This window comes from Balaenoptera borealis, assembly GCF_965194805.1.
Source record: "Balaenoptera borealis genome assembly, chromosome: 5".
Classification (NCBI taxonomy): domain Eukaryota; kingdom Metazoa; phylum Chordata; class Mammalia; order Artiodactyla; family Balaenopteridae; genus Balaenoptera; species Balaenoptera borealis.
In genome coordinates, this window is record NC_138862.1 from 136,116,733 (window position 1) to 136,137,751 (window position 21,019).

At 42.7% G+C, this 21,019-nt stretch overlaps 1 protein-coding gene and 1 pseudogene across 3 annotated transcripts in view; one reads left to right on the forward strand and one right to left on the reverse strand.

Moving 5' to 3' along the window:
• Positions 1 to 21,019, forward strand: part of BTD (biotinidase) — a 73,366-nt gene that overhangs the window by 24,355 nt on the left and 27,992 nt on the right. The gene's annotated exons all lie outside the window — the stretch shown is intronic.
• On the reverse strand, positions 5,395 to 10,080 carry LOC309629042 (zinc finger FYVE domain-containing protein 1 pseudogene; annotated as a pseudogene). The gene has a single exon. The product of its transcript is annotated as a zinc finger FYVE domain-containing protein 1 pseudogene (transcript).

Consider the following 21,019-nt stretch of genomic DNA (forward strand, 5'->3'; position numbering starts at 1 on the left):
AATGTTGAGCATCGTTTCATGTGCCTATTGGCCATCTATATGTCTTCTTTGGAGAAATGTCTATTTAGATCTTCTGCCCATTTTTTGATTGAGTTATTTGGTTTTTTTTGTTATTGAGTTATATGAGCTGTTTGTATATTTTGGAAATTAAGCCCTTGTCAGTCGCATCATTTGCAAATACTTTCTCCCAGTCCATAGGTTGTCTTTTCATTTTGTTTATGGTTTCCTTTGCTGTGCAAAAGCTTATGAGTTTGATTAGGTCCCGTTTATTTTTGCTTTTATTTCTATTGCCTTGGGAGACTGACCTAAGAAAACATTGGTATGATTCATGTCAGAGAATGTTTTGCCTATGTTCTCTTCTAGGAGTTTTGTGGTGTCTTGTCTTATATTTAAGTCTTAAACCATTTTGAGTTTATTTTTGTGTATGGTGTGAGGGTATGTTGTAACTTCATTGATTTACATGCGGCTGTCCAGCTTTCTTAACACCACTTGTTGAAGCGACTGACTTTTCTCCATTGTAAATTCTTGCCTCCTTTATCGAAGATTAATTGACCATAGGTGTGAAACTGCATACCTCAGATTGGGACTGGAACCCAGCCAAAACCCACATTGGGACTTGAACCCACTCTCTTTTAATTGCGATCACACACCTGGTCCCAGGACTTAAGGTCAGGTTCTTTATGTCTCATTGCAGAAAGAATTCAGTGAGAGACAAAGTGATAGGTAAGAAATGGATTTATTTAGAGAAATACACATTCCATAGACAGAATACAGTCCATCTCAAAAGGCGAGAATGGCCCTGGGAGAAACACACTACACAAAGTGTGGTCCATCTCAGAAGGCGAGAGGCCCCAAAATATGGGGTGGTTAGTTTTTATGGGATGGGTAATTTCATAGGCTAGCAAGTGGAAGGATTACTCCAACTATTTTGGAGAAGGGGTGGGGATTTCCAGGAATTGAGCCACTGCCCACTTTTTGACCTTATATGGTTAGCCTTGGAACTGTCATGGCGCTGGTGGGTGTGTCATTTAGCTTATGCTAATGTATACAATGAACATATAATTAGGCTCAAGGTCCCCTGGAAGTGGAATCTTCCTCCATCTTGGACCTAGTTGGTTCTAACCAGTTTATTTTTTATCCAATAGCTATGTCATTCTTTTACAGGTTGTGCCCTGCCCCGTTCCCTCCTGTTTCAGGTGTGTGAGTTTATTTCTGGGCACAGGGCAGAAGTTTTTAATTTTAATGAAGTCCAGCTTATCAGTTATTTCTTTCATGGATCATGCCTTTGGTGTTGTATCTAAGAAGTCATCACCATACTCAAGGTTATCTAGGTTCTCTCCCACGTTATCTTCTAGGATTTTTGTAGTTTTACACTTTACATTTAGGTCTGTGATCCATTTTGAGTTAATTTTTGTGAAGGGTGTATGTGATGAAATTTATAATAACAAATATATGTTTAGTATTCATCCCCATTTCTATCACAGAGCTCCTAAAACCCTTGGAATTTCCGAAGTGATAAGGGCAATATGTGTCTTTTGATATTCACAACAAGCCCCTTTCAACCACACCTAAGTTTATGTTAATGTGTTAACTTTTGGAAAGCCCCTAAGTATGGGGTCTGATTGCCAGGGTAATCAACCATGTGATTGAAGGGTTGTAATTTAGCCCCTGAGCTCCTGGGAGAGGGGAGGGGATGGAGTTTGAGTTCAGTCACCAATGGCCAGTGATTTAATCAAGTCATACCCAAAAAGACAGGGTTCAGAGAGCTTCTGGGTTGGTGAACATTTGGAGATACAGGGAGAGGGCACCTCTTCCCATATACCTTGCCCCTATATACCTCTTCATCTGGCTTTTTTATCTGTATCTTTTATCATGTCTTTTATAATTAACTGTTAATGTAAATAAATGTTTCTGAGTTCTGTGAGTTGCTCTAGCAAATTACCAAACAGGAGGAGAGGGTTGTGGGAATCTCTAATTTATAACTAGTCAGTCAGAAGCACAGATAACCTGGATTTGCAATTATCATCTAAAGTGGGGAAGGAGTGAGCCCTTAGGCTGTGGGATCTGACACTACCTTTAAGTAGATAGTGTCAGAACTGAGTTGTTTGGTGGTGTTGGACAAAACATAGAGGGTAAGATCTGTGTCTAGACTGATTTTCTTGCATGTAATGTCTACTTGTTCCAGCACTATTTGTTGAAAAGACTGTCTTTGCTTCAGTGTATTGCCTTTGCTCCTGTCAGAGATCAGTTGACTGTATTTATGTAGATCTGTTTCTGTGCTCTCTATTTTATTTTTTTATTGATGTGTTTGTTTATTCTTTTGCCAATACCGCACTGACTTGATTACTGTAGTTTTATAGTAAATCTTGAAGTTGGATAGTGTCAGTTCTCAGACTTTGTTCTTCTCCTTCAGTAGTGTATTGGCTATTCTGGGTCTTTTTCTTCTCCATATAAACTTTTGAATCAGTTTATCGATATCCACAAAATAACTTGCTGGGATTTTATTTGGGATTATATTCAATCTGTAGATCAGGTAGGGAAGAACTGACATCTTGACAATATTGATTCTTCCTCTCCATGAACATGGAATATCTCTCCATTTATTTAATCCTTTCATTTCATTCATCAGAGTTTGGTGGTTTCTCTTATAGATCTCTTACATTTTTCATTAGATTTATACCTAAGTATTTCATTTTTGGGTGCTAATGTAAATGGTATTGTGTTTTTCATTTCAAATTCCACTTGTTAATTGCTGTTATATAGAAAAGCAATCGACTTTTTAAAAAATATATTTATTTATTTTATTTTTGGCTGCATTGGGTCTTAGTTGCAGCATGTGGGATCTTTCATTGCGGTTCACGGGCTTCTCTCTAGTTGTGGCACATGGGCTCCAGAGCACGTGGGCTCTGTAGTTGTGGTGCACAGGCTCCAGAGCACATGGGTTCTGTAGTTGCAACACGTGGGCTCACTAGTTGTGGCATGTGGACTCAGTAGTTGCGGCATGTGGGCTTAGTTGCCCCATGGCATGTGGGATCCCAGTTCCCAAACCAGGGATCGAACCCATGTCCCCTGCATTGGATCCTTGCATCCTCTTAACCACTGGACCACCAGGGAAGTCCCTAGGAAAGCAATAGACTTTTGTATATTAACATTTTATCCTGCAATCTTGCTATAATCACTTATTAGTTCCAGGAGGGTTTATTTTTGTCAGTTCCTTCAGATTTTCTACATAGATAATCGTGTCATCTGCAAAGAAAGACAGGTTTATATCTTCTTTCTCAGTCTGTATGTCTTTTATTTCCTTTACTTGTCTTATTGCATTAGCTAGAACTTCTAGTACAATGTTGAAAAAGAATGGCAAGAGAGAGCATCCTTGTTTTATACCTGATCTTAGTGGGAAAACTCAGTTTTTCTCACCATTAAGTATGATGCTAACTGTAGGTTTTTTGGTAGATGCTCTTGATCATGTTGAGGAAGGTCCCCCCTCAATTCCTAGTTTACTAAGAGTTTTTATCATGAAGGGTTTTGGATTTTATCAAATGCTTTTTCTTTTTTCTAAAAAATTTAATTTAATTTACTTATTTTTTATACAGCAGGTTCTTATTAGTTATCTATTTTATACATATTAGTGTATTCAAATGCTTTTTCTGCATCCGATTTTTCTCTTTCAGTCCATTGTTGTAATGGATTACGTGAACTGATTTTCAAATGTTGAATCAGCCTAGCATGCCTGGAATTAATCTCATTCGGTCATGGCGTATAATCCTCTTTATAAATTATTGGATTGGATTTGCTAGTATTTTGTTGAGGATTTTTGCAGTTGTATTTTCTTGTAATGTCTTTGTCTGGTTTTTGTATTAGGGTAATGCCAGCCTCATAGAATGAATTTGGAAGTACAGTTGATCCTTGAACAACACGGGTTTAAACTGCATGAGTCCACTTATACGTGGATTTTTTTTTTTTAATAAATACTACAGTACCACACATTCTGCATTTGGTTGAATCCACAGATGTGGAACCTTGTGTACTGAGGGCCGACTCTGGGACTGGAGCATCCGTGGATTTAGTATCTGCAGCAGATCCTGGAACCATGGATACCAAGGGATGACTGTATGCTCTCTGCTTCTGTCTTCTAGAAGAGATTGTAAAGAATTAGCATAATTTCTTCCTTAAGTGTTTGGTAGAATGTACCAGTGAACCTATCTGGGCCTGTTTTACATGTTTTGGAAGGCCTGCTGTTGGACAGGGCTGGGTCCCAGGGTGGCTGGCTGTGTGGCCCTGGGGGATTCGGGGCTGGTGCCCATCTGCTGGTGGGCAGCTAAGCCCCCAGCACTAATAGGCTAGAGGGAGGACTCCGGAATGGTACTTGCTAGCACCAGTGGCCTCGTGGTAGAACAAGTACCTCAAAATGGCTGCCACCAGTATCTATGTGCCCTGGGGGACCCCATTTGCCTCTTGCCTCTCTAGGACTCTCTAAGATCAGCAAGTGGGTCTGACCCAGGGTCCTTTCAAATTACTGCCTCTGCCCTGGGTCTAGGAGCCTGTGAGATTTTGCTTGTGCCCTTTAAAAGCAGAGTCTGTCTTTCCTTCAGCCCCCTGGCTCTCCCCTATGCAATCGCCACTGACTTTCAAAGCCAGACTTTCCGTGGACTCATCTTCCCTGCGCAGGACCCCTTGGCTGGAGCCCAATGTAGGGCTCAGGCCCTTCACTCCTTGGGGAGAACCTCCACAATTGTAATTACCCTCCAGTTTGTGGGTGTTGACTAAACTGCATCTTTGCCCCTCCTACCAGTCTCCTGTGGTTCCTTCTGTGTATCTTTAGTTGTAGAAAATCTTTTCTGCTAGCCTTCAGATTGTTCTCATATAGTTTTGTAAATAGGTGTAATTTTGGTGCACCCAAAATGGGAGGAGGTGAGCTCAGAGCCTTCCTACTCTACCATCTTGGTCACACCAAAGCTTAGACTATTGATCTTAGATCTCTCTTCTTTTCTAATATATGCATTCAATACTGTTCAAAATATCCCTCTCTACACTCCTATCGCTGCATCTCACAAATTTTCATAAGTTGTATTTTCATTTAGTTCAAAATATTTAAAAATTTCTCTTGAGATTTCCTCTTAGACCCATGTGTTATCATAGAAGCAAGTTGTCTAATCTCCAAGTATCTGAGGATTTCCCAGTTATCTTTCTGTTATTGATTTCTACTTTAATTCCATTACGGTTTGCACACATTGCATGATTTCTGTTCCTTAGAATTTGTTAAGGTATGTTTTATGGCCCATAATGTTTTCTATCTTGATGAATACAGGATATTTCATGCAAGCTTGAGAAGAATGTGTATTCTGGTGTTATTGGATGAAATAGTCTATAATTATATCCAATTAATTGGTGGTACTATTTTTTTTTGAATTTTTGAAATTTATTTTATTTATTTTTTTATACAGCAGGTTCTTATTAGTTATCCATTTTATACATATTAGTGTATACATGTCAATCCCAATCGCCCAATTCATCATACCACAACCACCCCCCCACCACTTTCGCCCCCTTGGTGTCCATACATTTGTTCTCTACATCTGTGTCTCTATTTCTGCCTTGCAAACGGGTTCATCTGTACCATTTTTCTAGGTTCCACATGTATCTGTTAATATACGATATTTGTTTTTCTCTTTCTGACTTACTTCACTCTGTATGACAGTCTCTAGATCCATCCACATCTCTACAAATGACCCAATTTCGTTCCTTTTTATGGCTGAGTAATATTCCATTGTATATATGTACCACATCTTCTTCATCCATTCGTCTGTTGATGGGCATTTAGGTTGCTTCCATGACCTGGCTATTGTAAATAGTGCTGCAGTGAACATTGGGGTGCATGTGTCTTTTTGAATTATGGTTTTCTCAGGGTATATGCCCAGTAGTGGGATTGCTGGGTCATATGGTAGTTCTATTTTTAGTTTTTTAAGGAACCTCCATACTGTTCTCCATAGTGGCTGTATCAATTTACATTCCCACCAACAGTGCAAGAGGGTTCCCTTTTCTCCACACCCTCTCCAGCATTTGTTGTTTGTAGATTTTCTGATGATGCTCATTCTAACTGGTGTGAGGTGATACCTCACTGTCATTTTGATTTGCATTTCTCTAATAATTAGTGATGTTGAGCAGCTTTTCATGTGCTTCTTGGCCATCTGTATGTCTTCTTTGGAGAAATGTCTATTTAGGTCTTCTGCCCATTTTTTGATTGGGTTGTTTGTTTTTTTAAAAATTGAGCTGCATGAGCTGTTTATATATTTTGGAGATTAATCCTTTGTCCGCTGATTCATTTGCATATAGTTTCTCCCACTCTGAGGGTTGTCTTTTCGTCTTGTTTGTAGTTTCCTTTGCTTTGCAAAAGCTTTTAAGTTTCATCAGGTCCCATTTATTTTTGTTTTTATTTCTATTACTCTAGGAGGTGGATCAAAAAAAGTCTTGCTGTGATTTATGTCAAAGAGTGTTCTTCCTATGTTTTCCTCTAAGAGTTTTATAATGTCTGGTCTTACATTTAGGTCTCTAATCCATTTTGAGTTTATTTTTGTGTATGGTGTTAGGGAGTGTTCTAATTTCGTTCTTTTACATGTAGCTGTCCAGTTTTCCCAGCATCACTTATTGAAGAGACTGTCTTTTCTCCATTGTATATCCTTGCCTCTTTTGTCATAGATTAGTTGACTATATGTGCGTGGGTTTATCTCTGGGCTTTCTATCCTGTTCCATTGATCTCTATTTCTGTTTTTGTGCCAGTACCATATTGTCTTGATTACTGTAGCTTTGTGGTATAGTCTGACGTCAGGGAGTCCGATTCCTCCAGCTCCATTTTTTTCCCCTCAAGACTGCTTTGGCTATTCAGGGTCTTTTGTGTCTCCATACAAATTTTAAGAGTTTTTGTTCCAGTTCTGTAAAAAATGCCATTGGTAATTTGATAGGGATTGCACTGACTCTGTAGATTGCTTTGGGTAGTATAGTCATTTTCACAATATTGATTCTTCCAATCCAAGAACATGGTATATCTCTCCATTTGTTCAGGTCATCTTTGATTTCTTTCATCAGTGTCTTATAACTTTCTGAGTGCAGGTCTTTTACCTTCTTAGGCAGATTTATTCCTAGGTATTTTGTTTTTTTTGTTTCGATGATGAATGGAATTGTTTCCTTAATTTCTCTTTCTGATCTTTCATTGTTAGTGTGTAGGAATGAAAGAGATTTCTGTGCATTAATTTTGTATCCTGCAACTTTACCAAATTCATTGATTAGCTCTAGTAGTTTTCTGGTGGCATCTTTAGGATTCTCTATGTACAGTATCATGTCATCTGCAAACAGTGACAGTTTTACTTCTTCTTTTCCAATTTGTATTCCTTTTATTTCTTTGTCTTCTCTGATTGTCGTGGCTAGGACTTCCAAAACTATGTTGAATAATAGTGGCGAGAGTGGACATCTTTGTCTTGTTCCTGATCTTAGAGGAAATGCTTTCAGTTTTTCACCATTGAGAATGATATTTGCTGTGGGTTTGTTGTATATGGCCTTTATTATGTTGAGGTAGGTTCCCTCTATGCCTACTTTCTGGAGAGTTTTTATCATAAATGGGTGTTGAATTTTGTCAAAAGCTTTTTCTGCATCTATTGAGATGATCATATGGTTTTTATTCTTCAGTTTTGGTGGCGGGGGCGTTAAAGGTCACCAGGCTTTTTATTGCAGTTAAAGCAGACTCGGACAGGATGGTCCCAGCCTCGAGAGGGGACAGCCCGGCAGTCATGGGAACACTCATCACAGAAGCCCTGTCTGCAGGCCCAGCAGTGGTACTTGGAAAGCTTGACGCTGAACTCCTTCTGGCAATTGTGGCAGTGCAGGATCTCATGGTCTGGTACCCAGTACGCCGGCCTGGCCGCATCCTTCACCAGACCTAGTGGTATGTCACTGGCTGTCACCACGGCTCCCAGAGTGTTCTGCATGGACTTGCCCACCTTCCGAGCAATCAGCGTCCCGCCCTCATCGTCTGCCTGTGCCTCAGTAACATCTAACTGGGAATTCCTGGCTTCATAGCAGTTGTCACATACCCGCACGGGCGCAGGGCCCCAGCCCCGCTCCGGCACTGGCCGGGTCGTGGATGAACAGCTGTCACAGAAGCCCTCCCCACAGGCCCGGCAGTGATGCTTGGTGTCATTGTCTTTAAAGGATGTAGCACACTTGTTGCAGCTCAGGATCTGGGAGTTGGGCCTCCAGTAGGCAGGGGCGATCTGGTCTGTCAGCCAGGACGTCACAGCCTTGGTGGGCCCAAGGCTAAGCTCAGACACCGCCTGAGCCATGAAGTTCATCCCATCCAAGAGGCGCTGGGCAGCGTTGTTGTTGTCCTTCAGAAATCCATCAGTTCCAGGCCACACATGCACAATCTCTGTCTGCACCACTGTATCCACAGGATATTGGTTCCCAAACCAGTACTGCCGGCTGCGATAGACCACGCCGCAGTTGGGACATTCGATTACGTACCCAGACCAGGCATATTTTGCAAGATGCATCCAGGGGGAGTCGGTTGAAGCAGCCATCTTGGGCACCACGCTGACTTCATTGCCTCTCTCATAGCAGGCCTTGCAGGTAAAAACCCGGTTGTCATACTGGTGAGAGTATCTGCAGCGGCTGTTGGCTTCATGAGGTACTCCTTCTTTCCCGTGATTCATGCTGTTCTTACATCCAGCCCCGCAGCTGAGGCACAGGACAGAGCAGGTGAAGTGCTCATCTGGAAAAAAGGAGCTGTGTGCCATCTGGTCATCGGGGATCTCACCGCTGAAGCGGTCGCTGAGGGCCTTCAGAGGTTTGAAGATGATCCTCGGGTGCCGGGGAGAATGATGGTATTATTCTCTAGTTGTTGCTCCAAAGCACGCCGAAGACCAGAAAAGTCTGTGGGAGGATTGTATGTACTCGTTCCCTTGTAATGAATAGAACTGAAGGCTTCAGGGAAGCGGCCCAGCTTCCAGAACCGGTCCTGGATGAGCTTCTCGGGCACCTCGGAGGGGTGATGAGAGCCTAGCAGCTGAGTGTGCACAGTCTCGTGGAAAATGATAACAGCAGGGCCCAGGGTGGACAGGGGGACATCCAGGCCACAGCGGGCAGTGGTAGCCTTGAGCTCCTTGGTGAAGTGCTTCACATAAGCTTCTGAGGCATCCCCAAGGAACTTGAAGAGGTCACTGTGCAGTCGGTCTGCATGAGTTCGATAGACGACGAGGTCTGAGATGGCCAGGACCTTAAGCAGCAGCCGTGTTCTCTGGCTTAGATTCACTGTAGCCCCCAAGAGCCCTTCTGTGTCTATCACTGCTACTTTGTGGACTGGGTCATATGCTGCCCACACTCCCACAGTGCAGGACTCCTGGGCAGGGGAGGTTTTGAAGACTTCCCGGCCACAAAAGAAAGTGTGGTTGAGGGTATGAGACTTCTCATCCCCAGTATTTCCAAAAATGGAAGCCACTCTCAGATGCTGATCGGGTTTGCAGTCCAATTTCCTAATAAAGTCCTCTTCATTCGTTGCCTGAATTTCTTCATTCCCATCTACTAGGAGGAAACTCACAACCTTCTCAGTCCTCTTCTTCCTCTTGGTGTCCTCCTCCATCCCTTCTTCCTCCAGCAACTCCTGGACCTTAGCCACATGGTACACAGTAACAGTGTGCCTCCTTTTGTTACCCCCAGAATGAGTCCTCTTCTGGCAGTCCAGGCACAAGTTGATTTTACAGGTCTGGCACCTCACGTCTGCCCTCTGCTTCATACCTGGAGAATGCCCACTGGGGCCCTTGCAGGGGTCACAGCAAGGGACATGGCCAGCTTTGAGTCTGATCCGCTCATGGTTTCTCAGGCGCTTCTGCCTCTGGAGCTCCTCCTCGCAGCAGAGACACTGCAGGCTGCAGCACTCGTCACGCTCGAAGACGGCTTCGTCAGTCCCGCTGCAGGTGTAACTCTCCTGGCACAACAGCCCAGGGTTCAGGCCCTTTTCTGCTGGGGAAGTCTGCGCACTCATATTCAGACTGGGAAGGAAAGCATCTACCATGTAACAGTACCTGGGCTTTCCCCAGAAGTGAAGACAAAGGCGTTGAGTCTGAAGACTGAGCACAGCCTCCACAGGGTTCTGAACGCCCTTAAAAAAATGTTTTTAAAAAAACATTCGATGTCCTATTAGAATCCTTCACACATTTACAAACGTTCAGTTGTTTAATTTTCTGCTGCCAAGACTCCTGAATCAGCAGCAACGTTGACTTGGTTTGATAGTTTCATCCTCCATAAAGTGCAGGCAAATATGTGGTTAAAATTAACTTGAGAGGGTCTTTTATGGCTATCTGAGAGAGATCTGATGGGTTCACTGAGGTGGGTGCATGCATGGGGCCTTAGACACAAGGTTTTGGTAATGAAAGAGAGTGGTCAGGAGCTTTTCAATGTTATCCAGCTCAAGTCAGTATTTCAGAGGATACCTCGACGCCTCTCTCCAGCCAGGGATTCCTCACCCTTCCTTCTTTCCGGACAACACCACCACAACCCGAGAGGCAGGAGCAAGTTCTAAGAACAAAGAAGGTCCCCCCAAATCCCCCCCCCACGCTGGCAGAGGCCAGAGCCGAACCCATTGTTTATACCACCCCACCCCCGCCCCCGCCCCCCCCCCTTCCTCCCGCGGGCAGAGGGAGCTCCAGGGCTGTCGCTCGTCCAGTGCAGGACCATGCCCTTCCCTCCCCGACGGTGGCGTCCCGGGGACCCCACCAAGAAGCAGCTCTGCTGTGGCAAGGCAGCGTCAGGGGACCCCGGGGCGCTGGTGGAGGTGTGGGCTGTTCCTCAGGGCACCGGTGGATCCATCCTCATCTCCATCTCCACCCCCCTCCTCCTTCACTGCCTCCTGGGCTTCCTCCTCTCCTGTTGTCAGGATCAGCTGATCCGAGTGAACTTCTCCCTGCTCCCAATTTGTTAATATGGTGTATCACATTGATTGATTTGTGTATATTGATACGCAATATAAATATTTTGCATCCCTGGGATAAATCCCACTTGATTATGGTGTATGATCCTTTTAATGTGTTGTTGGATTCTGTTTGCTAGTATTTTGTTGAGGATTTTGGCATCTATATTCATCAGTGATATTGGTCTGTATTTTTCTGTTTTTGTAGTATCTTTGTCTGGTTTTGGTATCAGGGTGATGGTGGTCTCATAGAATGAGTTTGGGAGTGTTCCTTCCTCTGCAATTTTTTGGAAGAGTTTGAGAAGGACGGGTGTTAGCTCTTCTCTGAATGTTTGGTAGAATTCACCTGTGAAGCCATCTGGTCCTGGACTTTTGTTTCTTGGAAGATTTTTAATCACAGTTTCAATTTCATTACTTGTGATTGGTCTGTTCATATTTTCTATTTCTTCCTGGTTCAGTCTTGGAAGGTTATACCTTTCTAAGAATCTGTTCATTTCTTCCAGGTTGTCCATTTTATTGGCATAGAGTTGCTTGTAGTAGTGTCTTAGGATGCTTTGTATTTCTGCAGCGTCTGTTGTAACTTCTCCTTTTTCAATTCTAATTTTATTGATTTGAGTCCTCTCCCTCTTTTTCCTGATGAGTCTGGCTAATGGTTTATCAATTTTGTTTATCTTCTCAAAGAACCAGCTTTTAGTTTTATTGATCTTTGCTATTGTTTTCTTTGTTTCTATTTCATTTATTTCTGCTCTGATCTTTATGATTTCTTTCCTTCTACTAACTTTGGGTTTTGTTTGTTCTTCTTTCTCCAGTTCCTTTAGGTGTAAGTTTAGATAGTTTATTTGACATTTTTCTTGTTTCATGAGGTAGGCTTGTATAGCTATAAACTTCCCTCTTAGAACTGCTTTTGCTGCATCCCATAGGTTTTGGATCATCGTGTTTTCGTCGTAATTCGTCTCTAGGTATTTTTTGATTTCCTCTTTGATTTCTTCAGTGATCTCTTGGTTACTTAGTAACGTATTGTTTAACCTCCATGTGTTTGTGTTTTTTAGGTTTTTTTCCCTATAATTGATTTCTAATCTCATAGTGTTGTGGTCAGAAAAGATGCTTGATATGATTTCAGTTTTCTTAAATTTACTGAGGCTTAATTTGTGACCCAAGATGTGATCTATCCTGGAGAATGTTCCCTGCGCACTTGAGAAGAAAGTGTAATCTTCTGTTTTTGGATGGAATGTCCTATAAATACCAATTAAATCTATCTGGTATATTGTGTCATTTAAAGCTTGTGTTTCCTTATTAATTTTCTGTTTGGATAATCTGTCCACTAGTGTCAGTGAGGTGTTAAAGTCCCCCACTATTATTGTGTTACTGTCGATTTCCTCTTTTATAGCTGTTAGCAGTTGCCTTAGATATTGAGGTGCTCCTATGTTGGGTGCATATATATTTATAATTGTTATATCTTCTTCTTGGATTGATCCCTTGATCATTATGTAGTGTCCTTCCTTGTCTCTTGTAACATTCTTTATTTTAAAGTCTATTTTATCTGATATGAGTATTGCTACTCCAGCTTTCTTTTGATTTCCATTTGCATGGAATATCTTTTTCCATCCCCTCACTTTCAGTCTGTATGTGTCCCTAGGTCTGAAGTGGGTTTCTTGTAGACAGCACATATATGGGTCTTGTTTTTGTATCCATTCAGTGAGCCTGTGTCTTTTGGTTGGAGCATTTAATCTGTTCACATTTAAGGTAATTATTGATATGTATGTTCCTATTACCATTTTCTTAATTGTTATGGGTTTGTTTTTGTAGGTCCTTTTCTTCTCTTGTGTTTCCCACTTAGACAAGTTCCTTTAGCATTTGTTGTAGAGCTGGTTTTGTGGTGCTGAATTCTCTTAGCTTTTGCTTGTCTGTAAAGCTTTTGATTTCTCCATCAAATCTGAAAGAGAGCCTTGCTGGGTAGAGTAATCTTGGTTGTAGTTTCTTCCCTTTCATCACTTTAAATATATCATGCCACTCCCTTCTGGCTTGTAGAGTTTCTACTGAGAAATCAGCTGTTAACCTTGTGGGAGTTCCCTTGTATGTTGTTTGTCTTTTTTCCCTTGTTGCTTTCAGTAATTTTTCTTTGTCTTTAATTTTTGTCAATTTGATTACTATGTGTCTCGGTGTGTTTCTCCTTGGGTTTATCCTGCCTGGGACTCTCTGTGCTTCCTGGACTTGGGTGGCTACTTCCTTTCCCATGTTAGGGAAGTTTTGGACTATAATCTCTTCAAATATTTTTGGGTCCTTTCTCTCTCTCTTCTCCTTCTGGGACCCCTATAATGCAAATGTTGTTGTGTTTAATGTTGTCCCAGAGGTCTGTTAGGCTGTCTTCATTTCTGTTCATTCTTTTTTCTTTATTCTGTTCCATGGCAGTGAATTCTACCATTGTGTCTTCCAGGTCACTTATCCGTTCTTCTGCCTCAGTTATTCTGCTATTGATTCCTTCTAGTGTATTTTTCATTTCAGTTATTGTATTGTTCATCTCTGTTTGTTTGTTCTTTAATTCTTCTAGGTGTTTTTTCTTTAATTCTTCTAGGTCTTTGTTAAACATTTCTTGCATCTTCTCGATCTTTGCCTCCATTCTTTTTCCAAGGTCCTGGATCATCTTCACTATCATTATTCTGAATTCTTTTTCTGGAAGGTTTCCTACCTCCACTTCATTTAGTTGTTTTTCTGGGGTTTTATCTTTTTCCTTCATCTGGTACTGAGCCCTCTGCCTTTTCATCTTGTCTATCTTTCTGTGAATGTGGTTTTAGTTCCACAGGTTGCAGGATTGTAGTTCTTCTTGCTTCTGCTGTCTGCCCTTTGGTGGGTGAGGCTATCTAAGGGTCTTGTGCAAGTTTCCTGATGGGAGGTACTGGTGGTGGGTAGAGCTGGGTGTTTCTCTGGTGGGCAGAGCTCAGTAAAACTTTAATCCACTTGTCTGCTGGTGGGTGAGGCTGGGTTCCCTCCCTTTGGTTGTTTGGCCTGAGGCGGCCCAACACTGGAGCCTACCCGGCTCTTTGGTGGGGCTAATGGTGGACTCCGGGCGGACTCACACCAAGGAGTACTTCCCAGAACTCCTGCTGCCAGTGTCCTTGTCCTCACGGTGAGACACAGCCACCCCCTGCCTCTGCAGGAGACCCTCCAACACTAGCAGGTAGGTCTGGTTCAGTCTGCTGTGGGGTCACTGCTCCTTCCCCTGGGTCCCGATGTGCACACTACTTTGTGTGTGCCCTCCAAGAGTGGAGTCTCTGTTTCCCCCAGTCCTGTCGAAGTCCTGCAATCAAATCCCACTAGCCTTCATAGTCTGATTCTCTAGGAATTCCTCCTCCCATTGCCAGACCCCCAGGTTGGGAAGCCTGACGTGGGGCTCAGAACCTTCACTCCAGTGGGTGGACTTCTGTGGTATAGGTGTTCTCCAGTTTGTGAGTCACCCACCCAGCGGTTATGGGATTTGATTTTACTGTGATTGCGCCCCTCCTACCATCTCATTGTGGCTTCTTCTTTGTCTTTGGATGTGGGGTATCTTTTTTGGTAAGTTCCAGTGTTTTCCTGTCAATGATTGTTCAGCAGTTAGTTGTGATTCCGGTGCTCTCATAAGAGGGAGTGAGCACACGTCCTTCTACTCTGCCATCTTGAACCAATCTTCACTATTTTTTTTAAATGGTAACTTTATAATATATATATATATTTTTTCTTAATTATTTTATTTATTTTTGGCTGCGTTGGGTCTTCATTGCTGTGTGCAGGCTTTCTCTAGTTGCGGCAAGCGGGGGCTGCTCTTCGTTGCGGTGTGTGGGCTTCTCATTGCGGTGGCTTCTCTTGTTGTGGATCACGGGCTCTAGGTGCTTGGGCTTCAGTAGTTGTGGCACACGGGGTCAGTAGTTACGGCTCGTGGGCTGTAGAGCACAGGCTCAGTAGTTGTGGCTCACGGGCTTAGTTGCTCTGTGGCATGTGGGATCTTCCCAGACCAGGGCTCAAACCCATGTCCCCTCCATTGGCAGGTGGACTCTTAACCACTGCACCACCAGGGAAGTCCAAATCATAGTTATTTTTAATTGCTGGTCTGATCATTCCAACATGTCTGCCACATCTGACTCTGGTTCTGTTGCTTGATGTGTCTCTTCAAATTGGTTTTTTGTTTTTTGCCTTCTAGTATGCCTAGTAATTCTTTGTTGAAAGCTGGATATGAGACATGAGGTACTGGGTAGAGGAACTGTAATAAATAGGCATTTAGTAGTGCTGGCCAGGTGTGGAAAGTGAGAAGTGCTCTTTTGTCCTGTGGTCTATCTTTCAGTGAACTTGACAAGTTCATGCTGCCCAGTCTAGCCCACCTCTCTGGTGGGACAGGATGGCTAGAGGAGGCTGGAGTCGGGTGTCTCCCTCCCCCTAGGTCGTTTGGGTTCTATAAAACCCCAGTAGGTTCGCTGTGCTAAAACAGTTTCTTTTGAGGGCAGGCTTCCTGAGCAACAGTGCACTCTGGCTGCTTTTCCGCTCTCTCTAGCCACAGGGATTTTCTCCAGCCGTACTGCGAGGACCGGGTACAGCTCCTAGAGGAAGAACTCAGAACTGTGGGCACACCCTGCCAAAGCCGGGCTCCCCCGAAGTTCTTCACTCTTGGACATGTCCACCCTGAGCCTCCAGCAACTGGTCAGTTACAGTTTAGCTTTTCCTGCACTGATACTGGCTCCACTGAGGTTTCTGCTCACGGGTTTCTACTCAGTTAGGTTGTGATTTTTTGTATTCACCTGTCTGTCTCTCTAAAATTTGGAGGCAGCAGTTTGCCCTGTGATCTCAGTTCTCAGATGTATCTAAGAAGAGCTGTTGGTTTTCAGTTTGTTTACATTTTTACTTGTTAATGTAGAATGGCTGCTTCCAAGCTCCTTATATGCCAGACTGGAAACCAGAAGTCTCAACTCTTTATTTTTTTCCTTATGTTTTTCATTTAGTAGAAAAACAGTGTGACATTAAGAAAACATTTTAAATCTCCATAAGATGACCTGTCATGTTTTCAGTTACTCGCATTCTTTTCCAGTCTTTGTTCACATGCATGCGTGTTTTACTTAGCTATTACCACTGTAAACAGAGAAAAGTTTTCACTATATTTGTTGAGCATAGCTATCTTTAAAATTTTTGCTTAATATTCCACCTGGTTTGTATATATTTTCATAGCTTTCTTCATATTGGATGTTAGATATTGTTTGTTTCCAGCTTTCATCTATTGGGACTTATTCTTCAATTTTAGCTAGCATCCACTTATTAAACACTAAGTGCTTTACATCAGGTATTTTCATTTCCAGCTTGTAGATGAAGAAGTTGAAGCTTCGTTGTGTTAAATAACTTATCCAAGCTTATATAATGAGTAAGTATCAGAGCCAGGATTTACTTTTTTTTTTTTTTTGGCCGCACCACGCAACATGAGGAATCTTACTTCCCCAACCAGGGATCAAACCCGTGCCCCCTGCGGTGGAGGTGTGGAGTCCTAACCACTGGACCACCAGGGAATTCCCAGATCCAGGATTTCTTTTTTTTTTTTTTTAATTTATTTATTTATTATTTATTTATTTTTGGCTGTGTTGGGTCTTTGTTTCTGTGCGAGGGCTTTCTCTAGTTGCAGCAAGCGGGGGCCACTCTTCATCGCAGTGCGCGGGCCTCTCACTATTGCGGCCTCTCTTGTTGCAGAGCACAGGCTCCAGACGCGCAGGCTCAGTAGTTGTGGCTCACGGGCCTAGTTTCTCTGCGGCATGTGGGATCTTCCCAGACCAGGGCTCGAACCCGTGTGCCCTGCATTGGCAGGCAGATTCTCAACCACTGCGCCACCAGGGAAGCCCCAGATCCAGGATTTCAAATCAGACATTTTAAAACTCGAAAGCCCATATTCTTTTTTTTTTTTTTTTTTGGTGCCAATTTTAAATACAGTTTTATTTAAGACATTGCATTTTCCACTTACAATACAGTGCTTGTAAAGTGCAATGTTATTTCCTTTCCCTGTGCACACATTCCACGTTCAAGTATCAAGAATGCCCAGTTTACTACAGCAGCTCAACTTTAAAACTGCCATGGAATTTGCTACAAATTTGGGTCCTTCAGTGTTGTGTGGAACAATGCTACACCTGTGCTAGGCTGGCTTAATCAACCTCTTCAATGGTGGGCCCAGAGGAGGCACCACCAGACGGAGGAGCTCCACCACCAGGGAAGCCCCCGGGCATCCCTCCTGGCATGCCTCCTGGCATGCCTCCTGCGCTCTGGTACAGCTTGGTAATGATGGGGTTGCAGACTTTTTCCAGCTCCTTCTGCTGATGTTCAAATTCTTCCTTCTCTGCAGTCTGGTTCTTATCAAGCCAGTTGATTATTTCATCACACTTATCAAGAATCTTCTGTTTGTCCTCATCATTAATCTTGCCTTGAAGTTTCTCATCCTCAACAGTAGCTTTCATGTTGAAAGCATAGGATTCAAGAGAATTCTTCGAAGACACCTTATCCCGCTGCTTCTCACCTTCAGCTTTATACTTCTCTGCTTCCTGAACCATGCGTTCAATGTCCTCCTTGCTCAAACGGCGCTTGTCATTAGCGATGGTAATCCTGTTCTCTTTTCCTGTGCTCTTATCCACAGCAGAGACATTGAGGATGCTGTTGGCATCAATATCAAAAGTGACTTCAATCTGAGGAACACCACGGGGGGCAGGAGGAAAAGCCCATATTCTTTACTTCCGTAGTATGCTGTCATTTCAACTGACTTTTTTCTTATTTAAATGACTTCCTAAGATAAAGTCCCAGAAGAATACTGTTTGTGATTTATAATATGAATTATTAAACTTTTTTCCCAATAAGAAAGTACTATTATTATCACTTTACTAGTTTATTTTTTTCCAAATTTAATATTTTAAAATAGTACAAGTTAATGTTTATTTTGTATATAAGTTCAAAGTTTTTCAAAGTGTTTGTTTATGATTTGTTTTCTTCTTTAAATCTGTTCTTGTTTATTGCCTGTTTATAAGTGTTGTCTTGATGTTTATATTTTGCATGTAAATTTTAATTTATCAATCTGTTTCTTCTATTATTTTAACTGCTTCAAATTTTAGAAAGTTGTTTCATCAAACCTCTGATAGCCAATTATAATTTATTCTAGTTTTCCTAACATTCAACATTTAACTCCTGATTTTGAGTTTGTTTTTGTATATGGTGTAAGGTGTTTAAACTTATTTCCAAACTGTTGTTCAGTCATCCCAATATCACTTATTCAATAAAACTTTTCCTCTTGTGCTTCTGAGTGTGGTGGCATACAGAGAATTACCAGTAAGGCACACAAATAATTACCAGTCTGTCCAAAGCAGAAGAAAACAAAACTGCTCAGTGCCTCTAGGAAGAGAGGCGAAAGCAGAGATACTGACCATTTCTCTGCCGTTTACCAAGCCCTGCTTGGAGCTGGCCACGTTTGTGAGTAGGGCTAAGGTCACTCTCATTCTTGATCATGTGCTGCCCTCTAACTGCGCTGTGGGTCACCTGCAGCTTGCCACCATACTCGTGTGGAGGGCATCCTCCACAGGTACTCAGAGCCGACAGCATCTGGACCCATTTGCCTGCTTTTGCTGTTTCTCTCTTGGTGAGCTTGACTGTGCCTCTCCCCAGTAGATACCTCCTGGACCCTCCATAGGAGAAGGTGGCCTTTGGCATGTTTTCTCTAGTGCTGTGTTTTACCTTAGATTTTTTTTTGTTGTTTCTTTTACCCTTCCTACTATCATTCATTCTCAGTGTTTCCAGACTATCCTATCAGGGATTGTTCTTTTGACTTGGGGACCGTGGTTTCCTGGCTCTAATACCCATTCCTTTGTCCTCCACGGTCTGCATGCAGGGCATCCTCACGGTCTTGCTGGTCCTGTGATCTGGGTGTTTCAGTCCCGAGCACTGGCAGACAAGAGCACAGGGGTGATGGGACGTGGTGTCGTGATGTTTGGCCCACCATGCCCTTAGAGATGTTGTATCCACCATACACTTAATTCACAAAGAACCTCTGCATTGCCCCCACTTCTGAGCACATCTTCCCTGAAAAATTTGACCTGTGGTTCTAGGGCATCATATTTTCCATGCGCTGGTTGTGTTTCTCCATGTCCAGTCTTCAGGTCCTCATTCCCTAGAAGGTGCTTCTTCTGATGACTCTAATTGAAGGTAGTCCAACAAAGAAATGGGGGAGAAATTTCCCAAGGGCTTTGAAAGACAATTCTTTGCTGATACTCATGGAGTCTTATTTCAGAGACCCTGATGATAGTTCTAGAGGACTAAGAAGAGCAGGGTAGCTACAAATGCTCCCACCGTTCTTCTCTCCCAAGACTGACGGACAGTGAGGAAGCCTTCTCTGAGTGCTTTCTTTGCTCCCCTGGCCAAGGTCTACGAACCACAGTTTAAGACTTACTTCCTCAGCAATTCATTTTTGGCTCCCAAAGATTTCAGATAAGCTTTTGAGAAGAAATCTGATACACTTCTGCAGAATATAATTGGAAGATTTTTCAGATTACCTATTTACCTATAAATGCATAATTATATATATAAATAATTATGTTAAAATTTTTTAATTACAATTTATTTAAATTTATAAATATATTATACATTATTTACTTATTCATTTAATTCCTACATATTTCTTTATTCATCTTATGTAATTACCTAATGGAATATCTATCTCTTACCCCTGTTCTAGTCTTTTAAAATCAGGAACCTTATTTAAACAAATGAAAACCAGTAACAACCTGGTTCTACAGTGATGTTCCTGTCAAGGCAGAGACAAGCACTGAATCCTTTAACCAACCTGGACCAGATTGTTTGGGGGACTTCCTCCCCCCCCCCCCCCCCACAGTTTGAGTGTTTAAATACTTTGCTGGTCATTTCCATTAATATGGTGGGAACACTTTGAAATCCGCCCACATTCTCTCAGGCCTTTTGTTGGAGAAGCACCTGGGAAATAAAGGTGATGGTCCTGACTCATGTCTTTCTCTGACGTGAGGGGAAGATAGTGTCAGAATGTACCTGCCTTTACCCTCCAGCCCAGTGGCTCTGCAGGTGACCCCAGGCCAGGAGTATCAGCACCACCATCACCTGGGAATTCATTAGAAAATGCATATTCTAGGGCCCTACCCCAGACCCGCTGAGTGAAAACTTCTGGGCATGGGGTCCAGGGAACTGCATGTTCAAGCCCTTCAGGTGCCTCAGCGTCAGCGTCCCCATTTGAGAACCCCTGCTCTGGTCTGACCACCCAGTCTCTCCCTTGTGAGGGTACTTTGAATTTCTGTTGAATTCTGCTGCAGCTGCAATGATGACACCACAGTGGTCTTTGAAGGTCTGACTGATAAATTACCCCCGTCTCGAACAGGTACTGGGAGGGTTGGACCAGGAGACAGGAGAGTTGCTTTCCAGTCTGTTCTCACCACTAACTAGTCCTGGAGGAGTCCCTCTTCAGGAAAATGGAATTTTACCATCTGCTTTCATTGCTTTATGTGACAGGAAGATAAAATCAAGTAGTGGATGTTAAAGTGGTTTGAAAACGTTAACATGTAACATAAAATGCAACCTGGCAGCCATACAGAAATTTGTCCCTGTGGATGACTCTTTACCTCAAATAGATTTCCCTGTGAAGAGTGCTGTCCACCTATGGATGGGCTACATTGCATTGCACACCCACTCACATCTGTGGGGCGCACTGCTGTAAGAAACCACAGCAAATTTAGAACCTGTGAATATAGAAGATGAAATAAGCCCTAGGAACATGGCAAATAAAAAAATAGCTTTCATGAGACCCAAATCTTGGAAAATCAAATGTCTAGTTTTTTCACCGTAAAAGAGTTAGGTGGGGAAAAAAGGAGATAGATGAAGTGTTAGGAATGAAAAGGAGACGGAAAGGAGGAAAAAAACATCCATTTACTTCTTAAGAATGACCCACTCTTGCGGCACTTCAGCGCAAATCCCCACGTGGGTAAGTGGTACTCCGTTTGCCCACAGGGTGGCAGTAGCGGACCTGGAGGGGGCTCTTCTTTGGAGCAGTCTCATGGGTGCTCT